Source organism: Zalophus californianus, chromosome 1 (assembly GCF_009762305.2).
Source record: "Zalophus californianus isolate mZalCal1 chromosome 1, mZalCal1.pri.v2, whole genome shotgun sequence".
Classification (NCBI taxonomy): Eukaryota; Metazoa; Chordata; class Mammalia; order Carnivora; family Otariidae; genus Zalophus; species Zalophus californianus.
Genome location: NC_045595.1, coordinates 163,231,095 through 163,248,092, shown reverse-complemented (window position 1 = coordinate 163,248,092; position 16,998 = coordinate 163,231,095). Strand labels below are relative to the sequence as shown.

The 16,998-nt window shown below is 37.1% G+C and overlaps 1 long non-coding RNA gene across 1 annotated transcript; it reads right to left on the bottom strand.

Annotated features, from left to right (window-relative positions):
* Nucleotides 1–705: 705 nt before the first annotated feature.
* LOC113916173 lies at nt 706–16,795 on the bottom strand. The gene is made up of 3 exons (XR_003517858.1): nt 16,683–16,795; nt 15,861–16,277; nt 706–801 (listed from the first exon to the last, which is right to left on the bottom strand). It is a non-coding gene; the product is annotated as an uncharacterized LOC113916173 (long non-coding RNA).
* Between the last annotated feature and the right edge of the window lie 203 nt (nt 16,796–16,998).

Genomic DNA, 16,998 nt, shown 5'->3' with positions numbered 1-16,998 from the left:
GGAAACCTCAGGGTTTGCTCTTAAAGCCTTTCACCTGATTGCATTAGGTCTACCACATTATCAAGGGAATCGCCTTTAAATTCAACTGATTGTAGATACTAACCACATCTACAAAATATTTTGTACAAAATAACACCTAAATTGGTGTTTGATTAAATACCTGGGTTACAGCATAGCCAATGTGATGTATAAAACTAACAATCGCATGACTCAAAGTGAAAAATCCTCAAAAGCACCATATAATCTAGCCCTGTGTTTGCTCTCACCTCATCTCTCTCCACTCTTCTCTCTGATTTGTACTGTTCCAGCTACATTGGCCTCCTTGCGTCTTTTCAAACTGATCAAGTAGGGGCGCCTGGGTGGCCCAGTCAGCTCAGGTCATGATCTCAGGGTCGTGATATTGAGCCCTGCATCAAACTCTGTGCTCAGCACAGAGTCTGCTGGACATTATCTCTCCCTCTCCCCGTACCCTCTCCCTGCTCTCTTGTGCTCGCTCTCTAAAATAAATAAATAAATTTAAAAAAAACGCATCAAATACATTCTTTCTTTAGGAACATTTGTTGTTCTTTCTGAAATATTCTTTCCTAAAGGTCTGAAAGACTCCTCTTCACTTTGCTTAGATTTTGCTCAAATGTCACTACCTTCATCTCTTTCCTGCTTTATTATCCTCCATAGCACTGTCTCATCACAATCCAACATACAACGTACCTCTGTGCTTCTTTGTTTATGGTCTAGCTCCTCCCATCAGGATGGAAGCTCCAGGAAGGCAGGCATCTTTGTTATATTCACTGAGAACAGTGTCTGAAACATAGTAACTATTCAACAATCATCTTTTAAATTAATTTATGTTTTTAAGCATTTCTTAGAGAGTTCTATATGATTGCACCAAAGGATTTCCCATGAGTGCAGTGAAAGGGCATTGAAACGTAGATTTATAAACCTGAGTCTTTTTTTTTTTTTAAAGATTTTATTTATTTATTTGACAGAGAGAGATACAGCTAGAGACGGAACACAAGCAGGGGGAGTAGGAGAGGGAGAAGCAGGCTCCCCGCAGAGCAGGGAGCCTGATGCGGGGCTCGATCCCAGGACCCTGAGATCATGACCTGAGCCGAAGGCAGACGCCCAATGACTGAGCCACTGCGTCTAATGGTGACTGAGCCATTCACCTTTCTTCCTCTACGGGAAATCACTTCACTACTCCAGGATACAGACTACCCCAACAGCAGAACAAGGAAACTGAATGAAGTTCCTTCCACTTGAAAAATCTCACCTTGTTGCTTTCCTCCATCTTATTTTATTTAAATAGGACCTCAAGAAATATTATGTCAACAAGTTTTCCCAACTTTTTTTACATTATACATTTCCTAGCTATAAATACATTATATGTACTATATGTATTATAATTATATTATTATTATGTTTAAGTACGTAACTATTACAAAGCATAAGGGAATTACCCCGTAACTGAAGAAACGTAAGTTAAAACAGACATGTTTTGTAGGGACTTATTATGCCAACAAATTAAGAATGCCTTCTCCCATGTTACCCTCCCTCATTCCAATGTTATACACACAGGACCACGTATTACTGTAACTGACTGCACACTCGGAGGGTCTATTCCATATTTCAGAAGCTAAAGATAGACCTGCAAGCTTTGACAAGTCCATCTCTTCATAGAGACACCACCTTTTCTTCCTCCATACTTGACAGCATTCTGTTCTCCTTACCTTCTATGTAATACAGTTGTGTATTTTAGTTTCCCCTTCTCCTGGTCCCTGAGCACCTACTGTTTTTCTGGAATAAAGCAGCTGTTACACATAAGGAATCACTTTGTTTGGAGCTGCCCTAAGGCCTTATGAATTCCATCATCAGGGCCCCACAGGTCTTATCTGCCTTTTTTTTTTTTTAAGATTTTATTTATTTATTTGACAGAGAGACAAGAGAGGGAACACAAGCAAGGAGAGGGGCAGAGGAAGAGGGAGAAGCAGGCTTCCTGCTCAGCAAGAATCCCAATGTGGGGCTCGATCCCAGGACCTAGGGACCACGACCTGAGCCCAAGGCAGACGCTTAACAACTGAGCCACCCAGACGCCCCCTCACCTGCCTTTCTTTACAGGAAGTAGTAACTGGCATCACTAATTGGCAGTTTCAGCAATTTCAATGACCCACTTTCTCTTTCTCCCTCTCTCATTCAGACACAGAATTTTAAGTATTCATTGTCCATAAGACTTTAAGTAGATATAGTCAATACTTTACAACCCTAACAACAATCAATATCAGAGGCTTGTGCAACACTGCAGTGTATTTGCTCTTGCCCAGGAAATTTTCATTTCCTAGGAAAGAGAGAATGAAGAATCTTATATAATCAATACCTCAGATGTTGAGTTTTTCTAATCCTTTCAGCTCTGGGAAAGGAACCATGTCAATTATAACTATAATATGAATTTTTACAGGGTTTTGCTTTCACTAGCTTAATAATAGATTACATTTCTAAACTATCCAGGAAAAAAGATTCCTAGCTAAAATTCAAAAGTTTAGCTTAGTTCTAACTGCAATCACAGGCACAAGTAAATTGGTGCTAATGCAAAATAAATGCATAGAGACCAATTAGAGGGAAAAATCTAAGAATGAACATAGACACAAAAGGCTTTAATTGAAGTTAATCTCACATTAGAGAAACCCATTAAGTGAACAAGGCAAATTGAAACAGTCATTAACAATGCAGATGTGCTTGACAAGCAAGTGTTAGCCTTTCAGGCAATGCAGACCAGTCCTAAAACTCTTGCCTCTGTATCTCCATCAGGCCTTTAAAAAAAAAAAAAAAGTGTGTATCAAGATTGAAAGAGTTAATTCTAGATTATTTCTAGTTTCTCACTTTCACCCTTCAGATTTGCATGGAACCAGTAAAACTGAGGATCTAGAGAAGTGTATTTAAATGTTGAAACTGAATCACCAGTTTAGTGTTGCAAATTCCCCCAACACATCTGCAAATTATTGACCATTTTTGGATCCCTACTAAATTCAAGGCCCTGTCCTAAACCCATTACATACATTATCTCAATTAAATATCTGAGACACTGCAAGGTAGGCATTATTACTCTTTATGGATTACAATACTAAGTTTCAGAAACGTTAAGACAATTTACCCAAGGCTATTCAACTAATTAGTGAGAAAACTCAGATGCAAACTTCAGTGTATCAGACTCCACAGCTCTGTTCTTTCTACTGGTCTCCATAAAAATGAGTCACCACTGACATTCAGTGAGGGGTAGCTTTTTTTTTTTTTTAACTACAGGGAATTTGGAATCTCATGGGAGGGCTACAACTGAAAAGAGGCCTCTCATCTGCCTTCCCAGATTACACACAGAGAAGCGGTATCTGGGACTCCTGCAAAAAGGTCACAGTGAGATTAGCAAGAAGGTCAAAGAAACCCTTTCCAGGGCCTAGCTACTGAGTGCCAAGATTGCTGAGCAGGAAGGGAATAACTAAAAAGTAATCTTTTGATCACTAAAATACACATCATTTTCTCCATGCATGTGCGTTTCAACATTTTGCATCCAATTTATTGATCCAATTTATTGCTTACCCTTGGGTAGTACTTCAGAGATCACACTGTGTTTTATCACTGACTGCCTCTCTATACACTCACAGCAGTCCTGGAGTCAGGTTGGAAACATGGCATACTTCAGAATCCCTATCAATTACTGAGAGCCTATCATGTACTAACGACTCTATTAGGGGATCATACATTTGCCAAATATCCTCAGAACACCCTTTAGACAAGAGGAAATTCAAGTGTGATTTAACTTTCCCCCAAGCCAAAAAGCTAGTAAAGTAAAATCAAGGCATAAATAAATGAATGAATAACTGAGAAAGAAGATACAGGGCTTTATTTTTTAAAAAATAAAAATGATTTGCTATGGGAAGGTGGTACAGTACAAGTCAATACAAGTCTGCCAGCTCCCCATTTCAGTCACACTGCTGACCTTAAGCACCTTCCACATAGAATTTCTGGGCTCCCACTGAGGAGAAAAGGCAATCTAGATCTTACTTCACACCTAAAATTAAAGTTAAATTAATAGCATCTGTGTTAGTTTCTTATTACTGCTATAACAAATTACTTAAAGCAACACAGATTTATTATCTTACAATTCTGAAAGGCAGAGGTCCAAAGCAGACCTTACTGGGTATAAAAATCAAGATGTTGGCAGGGCTGCATTTCCTTTGCAGGCCCTCGAGAAAAATCAATTTCCTTGCCTTTTCCAGCCTATAAAAGTCATATGCTAAGCGAAATAAGTCAATCAGAGAAAGACATGTATCATATGATCTCACAGATATGAGGAATTCTTAATATCAGGAAACAAACTGAGGGCTGCTGGAGTGGTGAGGGGTGGGAGGGATGGGGTGGCTGGGTGATAGACATTGGGGAGGGTATGTGCTATGGTGAGTGCTGTGAATTGTGTAAGACTGATGAATCACAGACCTGTGCCCCTGAAACAAATAATACATTATATGTTAAAAAAAAGAAAAGATAGCAGGAAGGGAAAAATGAAGGGGGGGGGGGGAATCAGAGGGGGAGATGAACCATGAGAGACTATGGACTCTGAGAAAAAAACTGAGGGTTCTAGAGGGGAGGGGGTGAGGGGATGGGTTAGCCTGGTGATGGGTATTAAAGAGGGCACATTCTGCGTGAAGCACTGGGTGTTATACGCAAACAATGACTCATGGAACACTACATCAAATACTAATGATGTAATGTATGGTGATTAACATAACATAATAAAATAAAATTTAAAAAAAGAAATGAAGTCAATGACAAAAAAAAAAGTCACCTGCAGACCTTAGCTCATGGCCCCTTCTTCTGTCTCAGAGCCAGCAATGCAGCAGCAACATCCAATCTCTCCCTCTGACCCTGACAACCACTTCTGCCTGCCTTTTCCATGTTTAAGGATCTTTGTGGCTACACTGGACCCACTCAGATAATTCATAAATGATCTCTCCATCTGAAAGTCCTTAATTTAATAACATCGGCAAAGTCCCTTTTCCCATGTAACCTAACATATTCACAGGGACCAGGGATTAGGATGTGGACCTCTTTGGAGGGCCATTATTATGCCTGCCACAGCATATTTGTCTGGAATTTATATTCACTGACCTGGAAACAGAGACTTAAAAAAGTTTGTAATAAAAAAGATGCAACGGCTACCTCTTTTGTATAAAAAAAAATGATGGTGAAGACACTCTGAATATTACATAACAAAATTCTTAGTATGATTCCAAGAAGCAAAACTGTTCAACTTATCATCCAAGAACTGGTTCATATCTGAGTTACAGGATACAATCAACCAAAGCATCTTTGATGAGGAGAGAAGCAATCTCCTCCACAGTAAAAATAAATATCATAAAACTTAAAGCCAAAAGATATGAGCAGGGGGAGGGGTGTCTATTTCACCAAAGAATGACCCACCAGCTTGAATTTGAGGCTCTTCTAGTGACTAGCTGGGTGATGGCTGGTAAGTTACCTATGAAATCTGTGCCTCAATTTCTCATATGTAAAATGGAGACTGTTGCAATATCACAGCTATGTTTTAGGGGATTGTTATAAAGATGAAAGATCATGATGTAATGTATGGTGATTAACATAACAATAAAAAATTTTAAAAAAAAAGATGAAAGATCATGCCCCTAAAGTACCTATCACAGGGCTTGGTCCAAGGGAGTTGCTAGGTAAATAGTAACTACTCTGTTTTCACCTGTTTTAACTCTGTTATTAGACAAGGAACTCCTGTGCAAGTGTTTTCCCATTGTATGATTAAAATGTACATTTATATTCCTGCATGGAATCTGGCTTCAGAAGAGTTCCTACAGAGCTATAACTCCTTTCATTAAAATACTTTACAAAATTGCCTGATGAACTGCCCAATAACAAATTAAAGAAATTGTCATGTTTTGGCAATTAAATTACATAAAGCTCCAAATGCCATAATCACAAAACTAAAAATAGACAACACTGGAACGCTAATTCAGCTAAAGGAACACCAATAGGAAGATTTACCGTCTGCAGGCTATCACAGAGGACTTAAGTAATTTTCTGACTTGAGTTAGAGGTCAGTTTAATAAATAAAGAGCTATGTAGATCTTATAATGTAAATATAATTACTAACCTCTCTTTCTAGTTCCTTCAGGTCATTAAATAGTTCCTGACACCACCTCCCCAAGTCAGCATTCAAAATGAAAAGGTTTTAACCTAGCTGATCATATACAAATTACTTCAAACTTCAATTAAGCTAGGATATAGAGAATTTTTTTAAATTGGATGCTAAATATTGAGCAGATAATACACTCCCTATACAAATCTAAAACAAATCTAACTACAAAAATGTATATATTATTCTATAAATTAAAAGAAAAATATTGACATTCATAGGAAATACTCTTATTTTGGTTGTCAAAATATCTAATGCTATATTTATGGACTGACAGTTTAATAAAACAAGCTTTTTTCTAATAGAAAATCTATCAAACATCAAGGAAGGGGATTTCATCAATAAAACAACTGGAATATCTTCTTGGTGTAATACCTGTGGCATATATGTCAATGTGTATATTTTCATCCAAAATCTATAAAAAGTCCCAATTGTAAAGTTTATACTTTCATCAACTAGTTATGTAAACTGCAAAGTCCATCTACAGGCCTTTATACTTATGAACAAAATATATCAAAGCACATAATTGGTCTTTTATTAATATTATTCCCTATGAGAAAATTACTTTATGGTTTCCTGTCTTATTCTTGTGAAATTTGAGTGAAAATAATAAAACTGTTATTGCCTTTAAAATGTAAAATTACAACTAGAGATTAGAGACACAATCAGCAAAGGCAAAAGCATTCTACCCTCGCCAAAGCACCAGAGAGCCAGTGCATGCCGCTAAAGGCCTTCCTGATTCCATCAGTGTCATTTCATTGGACTTGGGATGAAGGATCAGACCAAGTTTATATTCCTATGGCTGCTAGAACACTGGAGTTTTAACATCTTCATAGAACTGGATCTTAAGGGATTTACAATGGGAGCCTTTAGCTATCTACAACTCTTAAGTTTTTTGAAGTTGGGAAAACTATTAAAATAAGAAGAATGTCAAATGGCAAGTGCCTTGATGTGAGGCTTTGCAAGCAGGATATGGTGTTAAATGAAGCTAACCAATTTCCACTTTGTAGTTTTGATAGATGTCCAGAGGGCTTTTTGAAAGTAAAACCAAATGAAAGAAACAAAAGTTGAGTGATCATTTCATCAGGGAACCCTTGGTTTATACTGTAAGTTCAATTTAGGCAAGTCAATATCAGAAAACTCAAGAAATACTAAAGATTTTTTCCTCCTCAAAACTCATTTCATCTCTCATCCAAGAGCAGGCCCTAATGTGCATTTCATCATTTTTCTGAAGTTAAGACTTCTCTTATTTTTCCCATCTAGGAGAAAATATTACTGAGTCCACCCTGGTCTATAGAAGCTTTAATATACTACTTTCATATACAGATGAGTACTTCCCATACAGCAAGTGTGCTGAAAATTTTAATTAGTCAAAAAACATTTTCTAAGCATCTATAATGTATTATGACTTCTGCTAAATTCTGAGAATAAAACAATGATCCAGACAGGGATAGTCCTGCCTTCACAGAATTTACAGTCTACCTGTAGAAACAAACAATAAACAACCAATTATTCATTTCAAAAGTGATAAGCTTTGTTAAGCATAACAAGATATTATGAGAGCTTTTAATAGGTTTGACTGAGTAGGACCTCAGAGAATGAAGTCCCCTTAACACACACACACACACACACACACACACCCTTACAGAGAGAAAAAAAACAAGGCAATGTATGCATGTGCTTTGGGTGGATATAGGCTGTGTGAAGGTGTATGATTAAGAGGTCAGGAGAGACCCTGGCCTGGCTGGCGATCCCTGTATTAGCAGCTATATCAAGAGACCAGTTTCCAAGTCACTTCATACACTGTAATTCATAAAAGGACAAACTTTCATTCAAAAGTGAGACTAACGTAAGGACATTTTAGAACTATAATGCCTCAGAATAGGAATATCTATCCCTGAGAGATATTTTATAAAATAATCATTGGGGAAGTTACCACAGCAAGTAGAAAAATGAAGTCAGGAAGAATTATTAGAATTCAGGAAGTGATGGTAAGTTACTCAACATTATTATAAAGTTTAAACAATTAATGATTATTAAAACAGCACACATGTGTATGTGGGGGGAGGGGAGAAGCGCCTGGGCTGGGACTGGGGCACAGAGTGGAAATTAAAGGATGCAAACCCATCTTAGTTACTGTCTTTTAGGGTATACAGATGTTTAATAACTTTATTTTTTCTTAGTATAAGTTAATTATAAGTTTTATTTCTGCTGAAATAAGGAAGGATACATTAGAAGAATAAAAATAGAAGTATCCTTTCAATTTAGAAAACACACAAACAAAAATCGATAGAAAAAAAGCAAACATGATGCTCTAAGAAAATCCAGTAATGAAGGCAATAGAAACAAAGAGATAACATGGTGAATTGAAAATACAAAGCAAGATGGCAGGATTTCCATCAACACAGTAAATATAAACGTGTTCATCTTTTAGAATACAATTTCAAATTTGTTAAAACAAACTTATCTTCTAAACATATTCTATTTTAAAATGACACAGATTTTATAAAAAGGACACAAAAAAGTTGAAAGTAAAGGCAAATGCTAGCAAAATAAAGCTGAGGTGGCAATAGCACACAAAAGAGAACTCAAAGCAAAAGCTTTACAAGAGACAGCTTTCAAGCAGGTTTACAACATACTGATAAATCAATAATCCAAAATCATAAATTTTAAACATCTGACAACATAAGTTCAAAACTTATAAAAGAAGAAGTGATATTCCCAAGGAGAAATGGATAAACCCATAGTTCACAGTAGGAGAACATAACACATCTCAGTTAGAAATCAACAGATAAAATAGAAAAGAATATTAGTATAGAAGATTTTAATGCAACATTTAAGTTTGATCTGTAACACACACACATTGCATAAAAGATAACACGTTCTTTTTTAGCACATTTACATGCAGAAAAGTAATTTTGTATCAAGTTATAAAGAAAATATCAACAAATTTCCAAAACTTGGCACCTTACAAGGCTTATTCCCCGGCTATATTAGGAAAAAAAAAAGTAGAAAGAAAAATTCACACATCTTAAAATTAAAACCCACATTCCCAGCCATTGCACTACTGGGAAATTAAATGCAAATTACAAACTAGTTATCACAGATATGCCCAAGGAGACATGTACAAAGATGTTAGTTAATCATTATTTTAAACAACAAATAAAATTTTAGGGAAAAGTCTGTTCTTCAATTGGATAAATAAAATTGCTGAATAAAACATAGGACATTTATACCATGGAATACTAGTTATATATGTAGACACTACCATGAAGAGATTTCCAACACATATCAGTGAAAAAAAACAGGCTATAAAACAATGTGTAGCATATGATATCATCCACCTACAAAAAGGAAAAGAAACACTATATACACTATCCCATCTATATGGAGAGCTCACATACACACACACACACACAAATCCACAAAAAAAATCTGAAAATAAACACACTTTAACAAAGGAATAAGGAAAAAAACACAGATTTAGATTCCTGGTCAAAGAGGATCTCAGCATTTTCTAGAATATTTTGTTTGTATAAGGAAAACGTGTTCATGTATCACTTAGTTTGAAACAGAATATTAATTATTTTATAATTTACTGAACTTTGAGCAATTATATATAGTATGTAGAAAAGACCAGAAGGGAGAGACAGAGACAGTCAGACAAAAAGAGAGACCTGGTGAGGAGTGGGGAGGGTTCTTCTTCAAATAGGCTGAGAGATAAAACATCATTGAGGAGTTGACATTTGAGCAGAAACCTGAATTCAGTGAGGAAGTTGGCCATGAAAAAAAAACAAAAGCAAAAACCAAAAAACAGGGAGAAGTGTGTGTTAGGCAGAAGGAATGACAGACACAGTGGCCCTGAGGCCAGCTCAGTATGTCAGAGGAAGAGCAAAGGAATGAGACTGGAGAGGTAAGCAGGAGCTACATTATTCTGGGACTTTCAGCCATGGAGAGGAGTATGAATTTTAGAGTCATAGAGTCATGGGAAATAATTGGAGGATTCTGAATGGGGCGGGGGGGGGCACTTTTACATAAACTTTTTATTTTGGAAATAATTGTGGACTCACATGCTGTTGTAAGAAATAATACGGGGGGGGGGGCTGGGTGGCTCAGTTGGTTAAGCGACTGCCTTCGACTCAGGTTATGATTCTGGAGTCCCGGGATCGAGTCCCTCATCGGGCTCCCCACTCAGCGGGGAGTCTGCTTCTCCCTCTGACCCTCCCCCCTCTCATGTGCTCTCTCTCTCTTTCATTCTCTCTCAAATAAATAAATAAAATCTTAAAAAAAAAAGAAATAATACAGGGAGGGGTGCCTGGGTGGCTCAGCCAGTTAAGCATTTGTCTTTGGTTCAGGTCATGATCCCAGGGTCCTGGGATTGAGTCCTGCTACGGGCTCCCTGCTCACCAGGGAGTCTGCTTTTCCTTCTCCCTCTGCTGCTCCCCCCTGCCTGTGTTCCCTCTCTTGCTGTCTCTCTCTCTGTCAAATAAATAAAATCTTTTAAAAAAGAAAAGAAATAATACAGGGAGATCCCATGTACCATTTATCCAACTTCCCCCAATGGCAACATCTGGCAAAACCATAGTAAAATATCACAACCAGGATGTGGACATTGATGCAGTCAAGCTACAGAAAATTTCCATCACCACAGGATCCTTCACGTTGCCTTTTTAGAGCCACACACACACTCTCTCCTTATAACCCAGCAACCGTTTATCTGGTCTCCATTTTTATAATTTTGTCATTTCAAGAATGTTACAGAAATAAAATCATATAGTATGTAACATCTTGAAACTGGCTTTTTTTTCACTCAGTATAATTATCTGGAAATTCATACCTGTTGAGTTTATTAATGGTTTGTTTTTTAAATTGCTGAGTAGTATTCCATGGCACTTGAGTTTAACCATTTACTTCTTGAAGGATATTTGGGTTTGGCTACTAAGAATAAAACTGCTATGAAATTCATATGCAGGTTTTTGTGTGAACATAAATTTTCATTTCTTCAGGACAAATGCCAAAGAGCACACTTGCTGGGCTGTACAGTAGTGGCATGTTTAGTTTTTTAAGAATCTGCCAAACTGTTCTCTAGAGTAGCTCTACCATTTTACATCCCCACCAGCAATGTATGAGTAGTGTCATTTCTGCATATTCATGCCTGCCTTTTGTGTTGTCACTGCTTTTATTTTATCCATCTTTAGACATTCTGATAAGTATGTAGTGATATCTTGTGATTTTAATTAGTATTTCCCTAATAGTGAATGATGATGAACATCTTTTCATGTGATTATCTGCCATTTTGTATATCCTCTTCAGAGAAATATTTGTTCATGTCTTTTGCCCATTATCTAATGGAATGTTTGTTTTACAACTGAGTTGAGAGTGCTTTATATATTCTACATACTAATCCTTTGATGGATATACGGTTTATAAATGTTTTCTCCCAGTCTGTAGCTTATTTTTTCATCCTATTAGCAGGATTTTCTGCAGAGTAAAGGCTTTTAATTTTAATGAAGTTCAGTTTTATCAATTTTTTTCCTTTTATGGATTATTCTTTTAATGTCAATTTTAAGAACTCTTTGCCTAGCCTTAAATATCAAAATTTTTCTCTTATGTTTTTTGTAAGAGTGTTAGTCTTACATTTTCAAGTTAAGTCTATGATCCACTTTGAATTACTTCTTGAATAAAATGTCAAGGTATGAGATCAAGGTTCTTTTTTAAAAATTTATGGATATCTAGTTGCTGCAGTATAACCTGGAGACTTCTTGAGATATGTTGATTTTCTCCCATTAAATTTCTTTTGTACTTTTGTCAAAAATTAATTGGATGTTCATTTGTGGACCTATTTCTGGATTTGCTATTCTGTTCCATCAAGCCATGTGTCTATCTCTCCACCAATATCCTAGTCAGGACTCTGATAACACAAATATTAGATTTTTTTTTATTATAGTTCCACAGATCCCTGCAGCTCTGCTAATTTTTTTTCAGCCTACTTTTTTCATTTTTTTCAGATTGGGTAATTTCTATTGCTCTACCTTGAAGTTCACTGACTTTGTCATTTCCCACCATTCTGCTATTGAGCCAGCCTGTTAAGTTTGTTTTTGTTTTGGTTGTTGTTTTGTTTTGGCTACTGTATTTTTAAGTTCTAAAATTTCCACTTGGTTCTTCTTTATGTCTTCTATTTCTTTTCTGAGACTTTTTTTTTTTTTTTTTTTGAGCATTGGTAACTGTTTTTTGAAGCATTTTCATGATGGCTACTTTAAACTTTTTTTTTTTTTCCAGATAATTAGAACATCTCTGTCTGCTTGGAATTTGGCATCTATTGATTGGCTTCTTTCATTCAGTCTGAGATCTTCCTTGTTTCCGGTATAATGAATGATTTTTTTTGTTGAAACCTAGACATTGTGGATATTATAAGATGCTTTATCTTAATCAAGTCTTCTGCTTTAACTGGCTTTCTCCGAAACAAATCAAGCTGGGGAAAGAGAGGCACTGACTTATTATTGTCAGGTGGAGGTAGATGCTCCACTATTGTCAGGTGTCAGGTGCTCCACTCAGCTTTTACTTATACCCAAAGTAGGGGTTACTTGTTCCTGCTGAACAAGGGTTGGAGCTCCACTGGCACAATAGGACAACAGTGATAACTCCCTAGCTGGAAGAGATGTTCTTATTGTTTTTGTTACTGTCGTTATTGTTATTGTTACCCCTTTCAACCTGGTCTCTACTGACACTGACAGTTTCCTATATTCAGAGCATCCATGAAGGTCACATTAAAAAATCCTGAGCCACAAGAAAGGCTTTAAAGTCCAAGGAAGAAATCTCTCCCTGTACCTATGATCTTTTGAATAGTTCCATGGTTGATTCTGACATGGCCCCTAAAATGACCTGAAAATTGAAGGTTACAGTGCGCTCAGCTCACTATCAGGCAAGCACTTTCCTGAGGCAGGTCTTAAAATATGCTAATAGGAATGTAAAAACACTAAATTTATTTTACATCCATAAGACTTATACTGGAATATTCATCTTCAGCTGTGGGTTCCTATCTCAATGTTTAATTTAATGAAACTGAAGGCATCTGAATAAAAAGTTGTAAAATTTATAATAAACAACTGCTTGTCAAGACAATTTATTACTGGTACACTCTATGCCTGAGGATTTACTTTTATGCCATTTAGATGCAAACATCTAGAACTATCTTTCATATCTGGAAGGACTATCTACTCTGTCTTTGCTCCTTTCCTAAGATGACTGCCTGAACCCTTTGTTCCCTGAACAACTGTGAGAACTGGTAAGGAGCTGGCACCCTCTTATTGCTAAGTCCTTACCTTTTAAAGACCCTAAAAGTCTGGTACATAAGCAAGGAAAATCAACATATCTCAAGAAGTCTCCTCACTCTTCAATGGACAAGGAGTGCCAGGAAAGATAAAGAGATTATGAGACTATCCTCAACTATCATTCAGAACTAATTGCTGAGGACATGATTCCATTGACACTTCTTTCCCTGGTCACCCACTTGCCTCCCAGATTTACTTAAGATTCAATTGCTATATTTCAAAAGCTGATGAAGATAGAGCCCAAATCTTATCACCAATAGACTGTAACTAATTTTTTTTTTTTTTTTTTTTTTAGGTAATAGTAGCATCTTTGTACCAGGGAAAGAGGACATTGCTCTTGTTCTCCCCCACTCACTCTACAACAAGGTGAGGAGTCTCCGAAACCATGGGGCTAGGTCCAACCAGATCCATGCCCCCACTGTTGGGCCATTCTCTGTGTACCTAGAACTCTACTAGATATTCCCCCAAATAGCCTAAACTTCATTCAGGGCCTGAACAAGTCACTTCCCAGGGTCTGTACTCCTAAGAGCATATAAACTGGTATGAGCAATCCTTGGCCTGAGGTATGGTCAAGGATGACATTTTGCAGAAGATGTGGAAGAGTCCAATAATTGAACTTTGAACTTGGTCTTCCAGGTAATCATAAAACTGTATTTATCAAAGAAGAAGTATAGAATACACACTTTTTAGCAATTTGTTGGCTTGATTTATAACTTTTAAATATTTAGAATATGGCAAATGGGCCACTATTTGTATATATATCCCTGGGGTCTTGTAAAAATGAGTTAAAGCCTAAGCTAAATCTATGTGCCATAAGAGTATGTCTATATTTGGGCACCTGGGTGGCTCAGTCGTTAAGCGTCTGCCTTTGGCTCAGGTCATGATCCCAGGGTCCTGGGATCGAGTCCCACATCGGGCTCCCTGCTCAGCGGGAAGCCTGCTTCTCCCTCTCCCACACTCCCTGCTTGTGTTCCCTCTCTCACTGTCTCTCTCTCTGTTAAAAAATAAATCTTTAAAAAAAAAAGAGTACGTCTATATTTATTTGATAATTATGAATCAGGGGATCTGGTTCCAAAGGCAGTGCCAGAATATGGAATTCCAATTGTGTATTCCAACTGTTTAAAACACTGGGAACATAGGATAGTTAAGAAAGGAAAAAAGGGAGGGAATTCTCTAAAACATGGAGATCATAAAATGCCTCAACATTGTAGGTGTAGATCCTCCAAGGAAACTCCCTTAACCCCCCAAATGAGTCAAGTGCCCCCATCAATGGTCTCATCATATCTTGTCCTATTATGGCAGTATACTGGAATTACTTACTTGTCTGCACCCCCACTTGGCTGAGTTCTATGAGGGAGAGATTATTAGTCTATTTCACTACTTCATCCCCAGGAATCCAGTATAATGCATAAAGGTATTCAATTAACATATCTTGAATGACTAAAACAAAAAACAAACAAACAAACAAAAAAATGAAAACAAATTGAGCTATCCTAACTGGGATATAACAGAAAATGGAGAACCAACATTTCCAAATCTTGATATGCTGGGCAAGTTGAGGAAAGCTCTCCTCAAAACATGGATATAGTTGGTTATAACTAGTAGGAAAATATAACTTTGATTCATCAGAGAAATAAACTCTGGATCAAGAAGGCACAGTATTCTGATAACCAGATAGAACTTTCCCAGTCTGAAAAAGCTCTATGAGTTCTCTAAGAACAAGACTGGAGTCCTGATCACTAAATCCCCAGAACTTAATGCAGTGTCTGGAATATAGTAGGTGCTCAAAAAGAGTTTGATAAAGGACACTGTCCAGGAAAAAAACTTACTAAACTCTATTTCAATGTTATATGACCACTGTTCAGAATACATGGACTAATAATTACTGAAATTCAATCAGAAGATATATTTTGATTGTGTAATTGTTATCTTTAAATGTACTAGATCAGGGGGCGCCTGGGTGGCTCAGTTGGTTAAGCGACTGCCTTCGGCTCAGGTCATGATCCTGGAGTCCCAGGATCGAGTCCCACATCGGACTCCCTGCTCAGCAGGGAGTCTGCTTCTCCCTCTGACCCTCTTCCCTCTCATGCTCTCTATCTCCCATTCTCTCTCTCTCAAATAAATAAATAAAATCTTAAAAAAATAAAAATAAAAAATAAATGTACTAGATCATGACTGTAACTCATGCAGATATGGAGTATGGACAAAAAGGAAATATTTGTTTCCTAAATCATTTATATAAAAGATACCCTTCCAGTTATCTACCATTCCCTAACAAATTCCTCAAAATTTTGTGGCTTAAAACACAACAATCATTCAATTACCTCTCATGGTTTCTGTGGGTCAGGTATTCAACCAGGGCACACAGTGGGAACAGCTTGTATCTTCTTTATGATGTTTGAGGTCTCAGCTGAGAAGATTTGAGGACTGGAAGTGGCTGGATAGCTGGAGCGCAAAATCCATCAAAATGCCCATTCATTGACATGTCTGGAGGTTGTTGCCCCTGACTGGGGCCTCAGCTATGGGTTTATTTGGGGCTTTCTGACAAAATTCTTACTAATAAACTTTTGTGGTTTCTCTGTCTCTTTAGAACATAATGAGTGGGTTCTAAGAATATGCTTCCCAAGAAGAACTGGCAGAAGCTCTATCACTATTTGTGATCTCGATCCAGGAGTTACATGGCTTCATTTCCACCATAGACACAGGTCCATTCAGACTCTCTGAAGAGTGTCAACATCACACTATATGGAAAGCATAAAGGATAGGAGATCTTATTGCTGTGGTCAACATGGAAAATACAATGTGCTACAGTTCACCCAATGGCCATAAAAATTCATAATTGCTCAAAGATACAAAACTTCCTTTCAAGCCTGAGACCTATGATCTAAGAAGACAAGTTAGGCTATAATAGATTACAGTTACACAGTATCTTTCCTATAAATGATTTAGGCAGCAATAGTGGAACAGGCACAGGACAAACACTAACTCCCATTCAAAAAGGGAGAAAATAGGCAGCACACCACAGTCACCATTTAAAAGCAATTTTGAAATCCATCCCAATACAGATTGCCAGTTCCTTGATTAAAACACAGTATTGCTCCCCAGGAATGATCCTCCACAACTCTTGGTTCTGCCCTCTGAATTACCTTTCCTTTTATGTATAAGTCAGCCAACATTTGCAGCTGAATAGTTTTCTCAAGATGTGTTTTGTTAGGAGAAGTTGGGGGAGAAAGAGACCAAAAACTTTTTTTAAAAAAATAATTCTCTGTCCCTTTTAGTCCAAGTTTCTGGTGTTGCCATGGAAACAATTCTCTTAAAAATTCTATGGGATTTTCTATGAATCTTTTTGGTGTTCATCAGGCAAAAACCAAAAGCACAAATCTCTTCTAGATGAGCTCTTCTCTATCTTGGCTTCCTTAAAAGGTTGTTGTGGTTCAACACATGTAAGAATCTTAGGAGTCT